We start from the raw sequence: 12,137 nt of genomic DNA, 5'->3' as shown, positions 1-12,137 counted from the left end.
CCTTGAAAACTTATCAAGATGTCGAGCCTAACCGATTTAAGACTATGAAGAGGAACTACATCCACTCAGACGCTTTCACCGACAAGGTTACCGACCGGGCACTTCGACTATTCGGCCTAGCAATTGAAGGGGCATTCGGCCAACTCCAGGCAGGTGACTACATCTTTGCTGCCTTATCGAGTAAAGTCATTAGTCAGGACAAGCTAACTGAAGTGTTGCCTGATGATGTCTTATATTACCTTGAGTGAGGTTGTGAGTTCCGTCTTTGTAAAATTTTGAAGTTTCACAGAACTTTCCTGTATAAAAATTAGTCAGAATTCCGTTCTGCTTCCCCTGTACAAAAATTTGTACATGCACAGAACTTTCCTAACAACCTATGTGTTCCTCATGAGTTAAACTTGAATTGGAAACAGAACTTACCATTCTTACTTCAAATTCAACTTATGTGTTCTTCAGTAGTTAAAACTTGGATTACAAATGATACTTAACATTATTAATCCAAGTTTATCCTATGTTATAGAAGTTGATTAAATATTTATTCCAAGGATTGCCTTCTAGGTTAAACATGGCGAGGCACTTCGCCTTCTTGGGTATGAGATCATCCACCACTTCCTAGACAAAGCCTTTCAAAGAAATTGGATATTTAAACTTCTTACAGCAGCCCTAGGTTTAACTACAAAGACCTCAATAGAAGCACAAGATCAAAACACTAAATCGAAATACAAAAACGAAACACGAAAATATTAGCCTCTTGTGTTGGTATTTCAGAATCCATACAAAGAACACAAACTAATTAACTTGAACCGGAAATAATTAATTAGTTATACCTTTCTTTGTAGCTAAAGACCTCTTGATCTTCTGTTGTATTCCTCTACCAAGATGAAATCCACCCGAGTCACTTCTTCTCTTCCAAGACTCTCGAGCCACCAAGGGATGCCAAAATAGGAAATTTCCTTCTTCTTCTTCTCGTCCAATCAACCGGCCACCAAGTGCTTCTCCTCTTCTTCTTCTTCCTCTCTAAGCAACCGGCCACAAGGACTTTCCAATCCTTGATGCCGCCAGCCCTAAGGAAGCAAAAGAGGAGACAAGATGAAAGGTGCAACAGGCCCTTATGGGAAAGAAAACAAAGAAAGAAGAAGAAGGGAGAGGGTCGGCCACAAGGCAGAGAGGAGAGGAGGCGAGGCTTAAGTTGTATGTCTCATGAGGCACCCTCTTCTTCTCTTTTATAATCCTTGGTCATGGCAAAAAAAGAAAGTTTTAAAACATAATTAAAGCTTCTTTATTTGTGGCCTCCTTAAAAAAGAAAATTTTAACAACAATTAAAATCTCTTTTTTCTAAATTTCCTATTATACATGGCAATAAAGGAAAGTTTTAAAATTAATATCTCTCTTTTAAAACATGTAGACAACTACAAAAAAAAAAGGAAAGATTAATTAAAACTTCTCTTTTTAAATCATGGTTACATAAAAGGAAAATTTTATCAAAAATTAAAATCTCTCTTTTAAACATTATAGATTACTACAAATAAGGAAAGATTTTAACAAAATTAAAATCTCTCTTTAATCCTTTGTAGATAGCTATAAAAGGAAAGATTTAAAAAATTTAAAACTCTCTTTTAAAACCATATGGATGGCTATAAAAGGAAATTTTAAAATTAAAATTTCTCTTTTAAATCCCTTCATGAATGGCTACAAAAGGAAAAATTTTAACAAAATAAAATCCCCCTTTAATCCTAGTAGTGTGGTCGGCCCCATGCTTGGACACCAAGCATGGTTTGGTCGACCACCTCTTGGGCTCCAAGCTGATGCTTGGCCGACCCCCTTGCTCCAAGCAAGGATGTGTCCGACCCATTACTTGGGTAAGAAGTGGGCTTGGTGGATACAAGGCTTAATAGAGGCTACAACAAGGACCGAGAGAAGGAATTGGTTTTGGTCTTCCGATGAGCTTGAGCTTCCTGTGTTCGCCACGAACACCCAACTCAAGTTCATCAATAATAACTCATACCACTAAAGAGTTAATATTGAACTACCGCACCAATCTCAAATTACATTATGGGCTCCTTCTTATCATGAGTACATTAATCTCCCTGTGTTTAAGATATTGAATGCTCATTAATCAAATAAGTTATTGACACTCACTTAATTAACATCTAACTCCAAGAGTAGTACCACTCAACTTCATTGTTATGCCAGACTAGGTCCACCTGTAGGGTTTACATGACAATCCTCATGAGCTCCTCAAGGGGGCATCATCAACCTAGATTACTAGGACACAGTTTCCTTCTATAATCAACAACACACCATATAAATAATATTATTTCTCAACTTATCGGGTCTATTGATCCAACTAATAAATCTCACCCATTGATAAATTAAAGAAATAAATACTAAGTATATATGCTTGTTATTATATTGGGATTAAGAGCACACACTTTCATAATAACAGAGGTCCTATTCATTTATGCAGTGAGTATAAAAAGAACAACCTCAAATGGTCCTACTCAATACACTCATAGTGTACTAGTGTAATTTTATAATCAAGATAAACTAATACCAAATTACACTACAACCATTCCAATGGTTTGTCCCAATCCATCTTGGTTATGAGCTACTATTTATAATTTATAAGGAACTGATAACATGATCTTCTGTGTGACACTACACACCATGTTATCTACAATATAAATTAAATGGACAACTACATTTAACATAAATGCAGACATTTGACCAATGTGATTCTTATTTCAAAATAAATGTTCATACAAAAAGCTAGGTTTTTAGTATACATCCTAACAATAAGATCATTGCTTGACCACTTATCGAGACGAGGGTTTAAGGTCGCTGCTCGACCATTGGTGAAAACCAGCATTTAAGGTTGTCACTCGACCATTGATGAAGACTGGGCGAAGACTAGGGTTAAGGTCGCCGCTCAACCGTTGATGTAGACCAGGGTTTAAGGTCATCGCTCGACCGTTGGGGAAGACAAGGGTTTAAGGTTGCCGCTCGACCGTTGATGTAGACAAGGGTTTAAGGCCCCCACTCGATCGTTGGGGAAGACGAGGGTTTAAGGTCGACACTCAACTATTGATATAGACCAAGGTTTAAGGTCGTTGCTCGACCGTTGGGGAAGACGAGGGTTTAAGGTCACCGCTCGATCGTCAATGTAGGCCAGGGTTTAAGATCGCCGCTTAACCGTTGGGGAAGACGAGGGTTTAAGTTCGTCGCTCGACCATTGTTGTAGACCAGGGTTTAAGATCACCGCTCGACTGTTGGGGAAGATGAGGGTTTAAGGTCGCCGCTCAACTGTTGATGTAAGCCAGGGTTTAAGGTCGCCGCTCAACCGTTGTGGAAGACGAGGGTTTAAGGTCGTCGCTCGACCGTTGATGTAGGCTAGGGTTTAAGGCGACTGTTTATGAAGACGCATCTCAAGAGTGGCATTCTTCGCTTTTATTCGTATTTTCCCTACGTTCAGGAAACATACAAAAATACATGTATTCACTCGTTCACCTCTCATCCGACCCCATAGGGATGGAGATTATTTGCGCTCCACGGTCTCTCGAGCTGCCTTCCCCCCTTATCCTCCAAGTAATAGGTGTCTGAACGGAGTTTTTATACGATCTTGAAAGGTCTCGCCCATGGGGCTTCAAGTTTGGTGACGTCGCCGACCGACTTCACTTTCTTCCATATGAGATCGTCGATCTGGAAAGACCTCAGGATCACCCTCCGATTGTAGTTCTGCTTCATCTGTTGCTAGTACGTCGTTAGCCGAACAGCTGCTTTCACCCACATTTCGTCCACCAAGTCGAGCTCCATAAACCTCCGTTCGGTGTTTCCTTCATTGTAGTACTGCACTTGATCGGATTCTACCCTGACCTCTACTGGGATGACTACTTCGCCACAGTATACCAAGTGGAAGGGGGTTACGCCGGCCCCCTCCTTCGAGATCGTACGAAGAGCCCACAACACACTGGGGATCTTGTCAACCTAGCTGCCTCCGGCGTGGTCGAGCTGAGCGCGTAGAACTCTGAGGATCTCCCGATTGGCGACTTCATCTTGTCCCTTGCCTTAGGGGTAAGCCACAGAAGTGAAGGCCTGTTGGATGTCATAACCCTCGTATCACTCTCTAAGCCCCTGGCCGACGAATTGTCTCCCATTGTCTGATACGAGCTAGCGTGGAATGCCGAACTAGCATATGATGTTCTACCAAACGAACTTAATGACTATATGCTTGGTTATGCTTACAAGCGGCTCGGCTTCCACCCATTTGAGTAGTTCACCGCAACGAGCAGAAATCTCCGCTGACTTATCACCATGGGGAATGGCCCAACGATATCCATGCCCCATTGATCGAATGAGCAAGATACTGTTGACACCTTCATTTCCTCGATCGGTCAGTGCGGAAGGTTATTGTGACGGCCCAGGTAGTCCCCGCCAAAAGAAATTTCGGTAACAACTCCCCTGTACGGATGACAATCTGAGACTTTACTACAAAGCCCTCTAGGCTACATATACCTCGGCCAATAGACCGGAACAATAATAATAAAATACAACTAAACAACCACATAGTTTATATATTTCAGCCTCTGGCTGACACGACCACGCAGTTTATATTTGAAAACCACCTACTCCACTACACAATGGAAAATGCAAAACACAACAGAGAAAACAACGCAGCGGAAAAACAAATGCAATAGACCAGAAGTTGATAAAATTCTCGAGTATAATCCAACATCGCAAGTATATAAATCAACATAGTATATCAATACAAACACGGAACCCAAGTCCATAAACCAACAATCATCGTGACACGAAGTGATAGGGGGACTAGTGACTGGAACCTCCCAACAAAATCAACCTGAAATGGTAATATCAACGGGGTGAGTCAATCCCTCAGCGGATACCAAGTTGACATGCATAGCAATCTATAACTAATAATAATAAATATGCGTACAGTCTCTTGAGATAATATACAATGCAAATATGAAAGAAAAGGGGAAAAAGTTATACTCACCCGGACCTCCTATCAGGATAACAAGGTTGTCAGACCAAAAATAATATATCCCTGTATGCATGTCAATCATATGCATCCATCCAATATGCAACAAATAAAGTGCAGCAAACACAAGTAATAAATGCAATAATGCATATGATGCAAATGACATGGTCACCCCTGACGCCAGTCAACCATCTCACACACGATGGTGAGACCGAGTGTGTAGGGCTATGACAACTGTGCACTCTGCCGTCATTGCTCCTGATGAGTGACCAAGTAGATAGGATGCTGTTGGAGTACACCTATCCTCCTACCCCAAATCATAAGTGGGCGAATACAATGCTCTCATCTCCTTAAGACAGTCCAAAGAAGGGATCCCTAACGTGCTACCACGCTGCGTCACGCTACCCATGAGTGGACCAGCGGAGCACTGACAGAGCAAACTGTCACACACCCTGCCTGATATATCACTAACCCATGAGTGGTTGTGTGTGCAGATCCATGTAACTGGTGATGTGCTCAACAATAATGGAGATGTCAATCGCTCAGCATGCAATCATGTAACATGGTGCATGACACTAAGCATGAAAATCCTGACACCTCCATATAATATATGTACCAAAAATACAAATGAATCCAATAATATGATCTAGGTACACCTGTCAGGTATGGTATCTAACTAGTCTGATATATCATAAGGCATGGTATGTCACTACCTCTATAATATAAATAATAAATAGGGCATGTATGCAAAACAAGTAGGTAACAAACAAAGCATGCTTAGGAAACAAATAATGACATACCGATGTAGATAAACACATAATTATTATTACTTGTTAAAATCTACTATGCATATCAAATGATAATATCTAAAAGATAAGTCAAGGTACCCGCCTCAAAAAGTGGTGATCGTATCCGAAATAGACCCCACGTTGAGATGTCATCTCGAATCAAAGTCCTGCAATGCATGATATACAGATTTAGCTAATTACATAAATTAATTAGCTAAATCAAATCCCCGACTAAAATTTAATCCATTGAACAACTAGGATTAACTTCGTTAAACCTAATCGTTTCACTAATCGATTAGATTAAAATCTAAACCAAAATCATCCTAAACTCACCCAAATATAAATCTATTATCTAACCATTCATGAACAACCAATTCATCCCTAATTCAATGCATTTACCTAAATCATCAGCTGTTATTAATTCTGTTAACAAATTCTAGATCACAGAACAAAAATCTCACCTACTGAAACCAATCGGATCAAGAAGGAAATCAAGGATCAACGTGCCCTACACCTTACCTCAATCTCACAGCCCTAATTGATCCACAGCTCGGTGAGTTTGCTGCAAGAAAAAGATGTAGCTACCGATACCTGTGGCTTCTGTGGCAGCAACACAAACGATTTCCAACTTCAGATCAGCAAGCATCAGGAACTAGGGAAGATGACAAATTAAAAGGAAAGGTGATTAAGGTTGGCTTACCCTCGAATCCCCGAACACCTCCTCATGCCGGCGATCTAGGGCATGGCGTCGACAGGGGCAGAGTCGCACAGGGCAGAGGGGCGGTGGCGCTGCTTGGGTCGAGAGACGGCAGCGACGTTAGGGATGACGAGCTCCTCCTCACCTCGATCAGTGATCCAAAAAGGGGACGGGGAACATAGATCGGCGGAGGAGGAGAGAAGCATCGGCGTCGAGTTGGCTAGGGCACGGGATAGAGGAATCGAGCGGTGTCGGGCAGAAGAGAGGAGGATGGGAAAGGGCGGCCGGCGTGTGAAGGCTCGGGATGGGTTTGGCGAGGATGAAGAGGAGGGGAAGATGATCGGGTGTGTCGCCGCGTGAGGGAGAGGGAGAGAAAGGGTCGCGAGAGGGGAGAAGGAGGGGGGATCGGGCGTTTAGGGCACGGGTGAGAACAAAGGAAAGAGAAAAAGAAAAAGAAAAGAAAAGAAAAAAATTCAACTTTTCCTTACTAAATTGGGTTACTTTAAATAGATTTTTCCGTGGTTCAATATTTATCCCCATAATTTACATCATACGATCTCCGAAAAATTTTCAGAAAATTTCTAAAAATTTCGGAAAAATCCTTTTATGGTTATTCACCCTTTTTCGATATTTTACAGTTATGATACTTTTGACAGGACAAACATGTGACTACCGTTTGAGTGGCATCTTCTTGGAAGGTCGGTCAAAAATATCCGGCTAGGAGTATCTTACGAGCTAATGCACGACCGCCCAGATAGCCTATGCAGGAATCTTGGTTCACCTCCCACAGAATGTATTCGACAACTTTCGATCCGACGTATTTGAATAGGGGCCTAGAGAAGGCCCTCTGGTTAGTTGATTTAACAATTAGTATTATCTTTACTTATCATTTAAATCTCACATGCCTCTTGTTCTTTGATTTTTATGCCATTTGTTTCAAATTGATTTTATTTTGCAGTTTCCTACTGTGAGTTTCCTGCTCTTGAATTCGAGAATTTGAAGACTTTTGACACATCCAAATCATTTGATATACAAGTGTCTTTGGAAGAAGGTCCTACTCGAAAAGAAACTTTAAGTATAGCAAATTGTCTTTGTAAGTTTAAGGCTGTAGCATATCATGCAAAGGTACTTGTAGACTGAAGTTCATTTTATTTCCTCCATATTGCTTGGTAGTTGTTGGAATTCCTTCTTTCTTTGCTACATACATAAGAGAGAAATTCATGAGAATGTTTTTTATTCTGAAAGTGGAGAACACATTGCCTTATCAAGGTAGGTATAATCAATTGAATATGTTGCTTCTTGATAGAGTTTCAAAATATGAAGCAAAGGCATTTTGGGAGTTAGTGAGTAGACAAAATCAAAGCCAAAGGTGAATTGATCTTTGCATCACATTCACTAGTCATTCTCATGTTTTAGAAAGGCCTGGTCCAACTCAAACTTCTGAATCACGAGGTGCACATTTAACCTATGGGCCTTTGGTAACACAAAACACAAGTTTCATTGAAGGTATTTTGGTCTTTCTGTCATGCAAGTTAAACTTGCTATTTTATTGTTTAATCAAGGCAATGAACACCAACACAGCTTTATCTGTATATCATCCTTAATTTTTAAACTACATCTCAAATGATTTTCTTTTTCTAAACTTTTTTAATTTTGGTGAGATCACAAATAAATATACTTGAATATATGAGAATATGCAATATGACTGGCATATTTCAGTTGTTATTTTATTACTCAAATATTTTCTTATTTTGTCTAAGTTGAAATATTCTGTAGCTACCAAAAACCCATCTCCATCTGAGACATGTCCATCATGAATTCCATCAAGGCTCTGTACAGGTAATTTCTGTATTATACTAGTTTGTAGTAGCAAATGAGTAAGGGAATGACTTTGGCTTTTACGTAGCATCATTTTTGTGAACATAAATATCTAACCCGTGGTTAATATTTATTCTTCCCTCTTCAATATTCTCACAGATTAGGTTATTGTAGCAACAATTGCTTTTGGGATGGGATTTGATAGTCCAATGTTCAAAGAATCATCCATTATGGATGGCCACAGGTATAATAGGACAATGTTTGACAAATGATATTATTGTCTAGACTCTAATACTTTTCTTGCTAAGGACATGCTGATTTTTTTTTACCCATTTGACAAATTAGGGTTGGTTCAGTCCAATTATTTTTGAATATTTGGCACAATCTACATGATCCATGTGAAGTCATTATAAAGATTCAAAATATTTACTTTTATTATTAAAAAAAGTTCAACATTCTTCTTTTAATTTTTAGCAATGATATCAAAGAGTTCGTGAACAATAATTCAACCTAAGTTAGTGTAAGTTAAAATAATTAATTATTCATTATTTTTTTATTATATTGTGTGTATTTCATTTGTTTGTTTTTATATTTATTAGACTAGTATAGGTTATTGTAATATGAACAAGAATAATAAAAAGAGATAAAATGTTGATGAACACGCTCCTCATTCTTCATTCTTTAATCATGATGTGTTGGGTGGCAAATTTACTAGATGGTGACAGATTAGCTATAATAATGTGATGTGGGTGACTCATGTAAGGGGAGGGTATATGGATTTCAACGCGATCACACTTTGGAAGATCAAAGAATTAAAGTTTTAACATATTTGCTCTAATAAGAAGAACAAAGAATTATCATAAGAAATTAAAGACATGCATGCTACTAGCAAGAGGATGGAAGAAAAAAAATTATTAAAGGGAAATGGAAATTGGAATCGTAATGTGTGATTGCATGTATCTTAAGACAATGTGAATATTTATTTATCTCAATAGCAATTCTATTGTAGTTTTGGATTTAGAAATTAATTTTTTAATACTTTTAAAATTTGTGATTGTTTGTTGCAAAATAATATGTAGATATGCCCGGTTAGCTTGCCTGGTCAGTCTCTTCATCCGACTGTCAGACTTCTCTGCCGGCTCGAGATCTTCGCCCGGCCTGTCAGCTCGCCCGGTCGGCCAGTCTCTCTGACAGGCCGACCTATCTGCTCGGTCGATCTGCTTCGGCTGACCTGCTTGTCCAGACCTGTCTGCTCGGCCTATTTGCTTCGCCCAACCTACATGTCTGCTCGACCGGTCTGCTTCGCCCGACCTGTCTGCTCAACCGGTTTGTCTTTCGCCAGCCTGTCTTTCCGCTCGACACCAAATCGCCCGACCTGCCTCTCATCAGGCCTGTCTGCCCGCTCGGTCAACCTTTCTGCCCGGTCGGCCTTTCTGATCTGCCGTGCCCACTTGTGCTGCTCGGTTGATCAGCCCGATCTGTCAATACTGTGTAGACTTCCTTCATCACTTGGTAGAAACCAGCCCCTGCTGGGAGCCTGAGATTATCAGCTCAGGTCATCTCAGTTGTAAGTTGAATTTAATTCGAGTATTTAAATTCGGCTAATACCCTGTATATCTTTGGCAACAAATTGTTTGTGTCCAACAATCTTGAAACATATTTGCTTTTGTTGAGATGACCACGGAATGAAATGTAGAGGTGCAACAGACTCAACATGTGCAGGCCCTCTCCGCCCCGATTGGAACTGTGCCAATCAACCACGGGGAAAAGCTAGAGAAGTTCAATGGATTGAACATCAAGAGGTGGCAGCAGAAGATGCTCTTCTACTTGACCACGCTCAATCTGGCTCGGTTCTTGACCGAGGACCCTCCCAAGTGAGTTGAGGATGCTGATACGCAGACCATCAGTACGTTGGAGGCATGGACTCATTCTGAATTCTTTTGTCGAAACTACATCCTCAACTGCCTTGCTGACTCGCTGTATGCTATGTATAGCATGAAGAGAACGGCTAAGGAGCTATGGGAGTCCCTGGACAAGAAATACAAGACGAAGGATGTAGGGGCAAAGAAGTTCATCGTGGGCCGATTCCTGGACTACAAGATGGTGATCAGCCAAGTTTAGGAGCTTTAGGTGATCTTGCACGAGATCCACTAAGAAGGGATGGTTCTGAGTGAAACCTTCCAGGTGGCTGCTATCATTGAGAAGCTGCCTCCCGACTGGAAGGACTCTAAGAACTACCTGAAGCACAAGCGGAAGGAGATGAATATGGAGGAACTCATTGTTCGACTTCGCATCGAAGAAGACAACAAGAGTTCAGAGAGGAAACTGTCCTCTCAGGCTACTGTGAAAGCCAACATGGTCGAGCACGGTCAAAACTCGAAACGAAAGAACCCCAAGTCTTCCAAGATGGGACCCAAGGTGACATCAACAAGAAGTTCTCTGGGAAGTGTTTCAACTGTGACAAAGTGGGTCACAAATCTTCGGAGTGCAGAAAGCTAAAGAAGAAGCAAGAGGCCAACCTGAATGAGGGACCAGAAATGGACGACCTCTGCATTGTGGTCTCTGAATTGAACCTGATCGGTTCAAACCCGCAACAATGGTGGATCGATACTGGAGCCACCAGACATGTGTACTGCAACAAGGAGCTGCTCCACAACTTCGAAGAAGTCACTGGAAACAAACTATTCATGGGGAACTCAGCAACCTCGGACATCATGGGCCAAGGAAAGGTGGTGCTGAAGAAGACCTCGAGCAAGGATCTCACTCTGAACAATGTGCTGTATGTTCCAGAGATTCGAAAGAATCTAGTGTCCGGATCACTATTAAGTAAGCATGGCTTTCACATTGTCTTTGAGTCAAACAGAGTTGTATTGTCCAAGAATGGAGTGTTTATAGGAAGAGGCTATGTATCTGATGGGCTGTTTAAACTCAATGTAATGACGATTAGGCCTAAGATAAATAAAACTAAAAGCTCTTCCACTTATATGCTTGAGTTTTCGTGTTTGTGGCATGGTAGACTAGGACATGTTAACTACGATGTATTGCGTAGATTAATTAATATGCAAAGCATACCTACATTCCACCTTGACCCAAAACACAAGTGTGAGATTTGTGTTGAAGAGAAAATGACAAGGTTATCCTTTCAACATATTGAAAGAAGTAATGAACCACTTGACCTAATTCATACTGATGTGTGCGACCTAAAAGGTACGCTAACACGTAGTGGTAATAAATACTTCATCACTTTTGTAGATGATAATACAAAATATTGTTATGTGTATCTTCTTAAAAGTAAGGATGAAGCTATAGAGAAATTTGCTTTTTATAAGAATGAGGTTGAAAACCAACTTAATAGGAAACTTAAGGTGGTTCGAAGTGACCAAGGCGGTGAATATGTGTCACCGTTCGCTGAGTTGTGTGTTGAACATTGGATCAAACACGAAACAACAGATTCTTATACTCCTCAGCAAAATGGAGTTGCTGAGCGAAAGAATTGAACTCTAAAGTGTTGGGACCTTGACGTCCGCTAGAGGGGGGGTGAATAGCGTCTCACCCAAATCGATTGCTTCCTATAATGTTAGTTCACAGCGGAAATACAAAAACAAATACTAACAAGAGAAAACAAACCTAACACGTTGATTTAACGTGGTTCGGAGATAAAGCTCCTACTTCACGGTTGTCCGTAAGGTGGATAATCCCGATCCGTCGGTGGATGTCTCCCCGGAAAACCTCCGGCTAGCTCAAGCTCCTTGTCGATGGAGAAACCTCACCATAAACACTTGAATACAAGCACACTGATCACACGAAGGCTTGGGAGACTCTAATAGGCTTTAATCAA

At 40.7% G+C, this 12,137-nt stretch overlaps 1 long non-coding RNA gene across 1 annotated transcript; it reads right to left on the bottom strand.

Annotated features, from left to right (window-relative positions):
- Nucleotides 1–5,233: 5,233 nt before the first annotated feature.
- Nucleotides 5,234–6,929, bottom strand: LOC122032100. The gene is made up of 3 exons (XR_006125958.1): nucleotides 6,485–6,929; nucleotides 6,304–6,384; nucleotides 5,234–5,951 (listed from the first exon to the last, which is right to left on the bottom strand). It is a non-coding gene; the product is annotated as an uncharacterized LOC122032100 (long non-coding RNA).
- Nucleotides 6,930–12,137: the final 5,208 nt, after the last annotated feature.

This window comes from Zingiber officinale, chromosome 11A, assembly GCF_018446385.1.
Source record: "Zingiber officinale cultivar Zhangliang chromosome 11A, Zo_v1.1, whole genome shotgun sequence".
NCBI classification, from domain to species: Eukaryota; Viridiplantae; Streptophyta; class Magnoliopsida; order Zingiberales; family Zingiberaceae; genus Zingiber; species Zingiber officinale.
The sequence above is the reverse complement of the archived record's forward strand: the minus strand, read 5'-3'. Positions and strand labels throughout refer to the sequence as shown.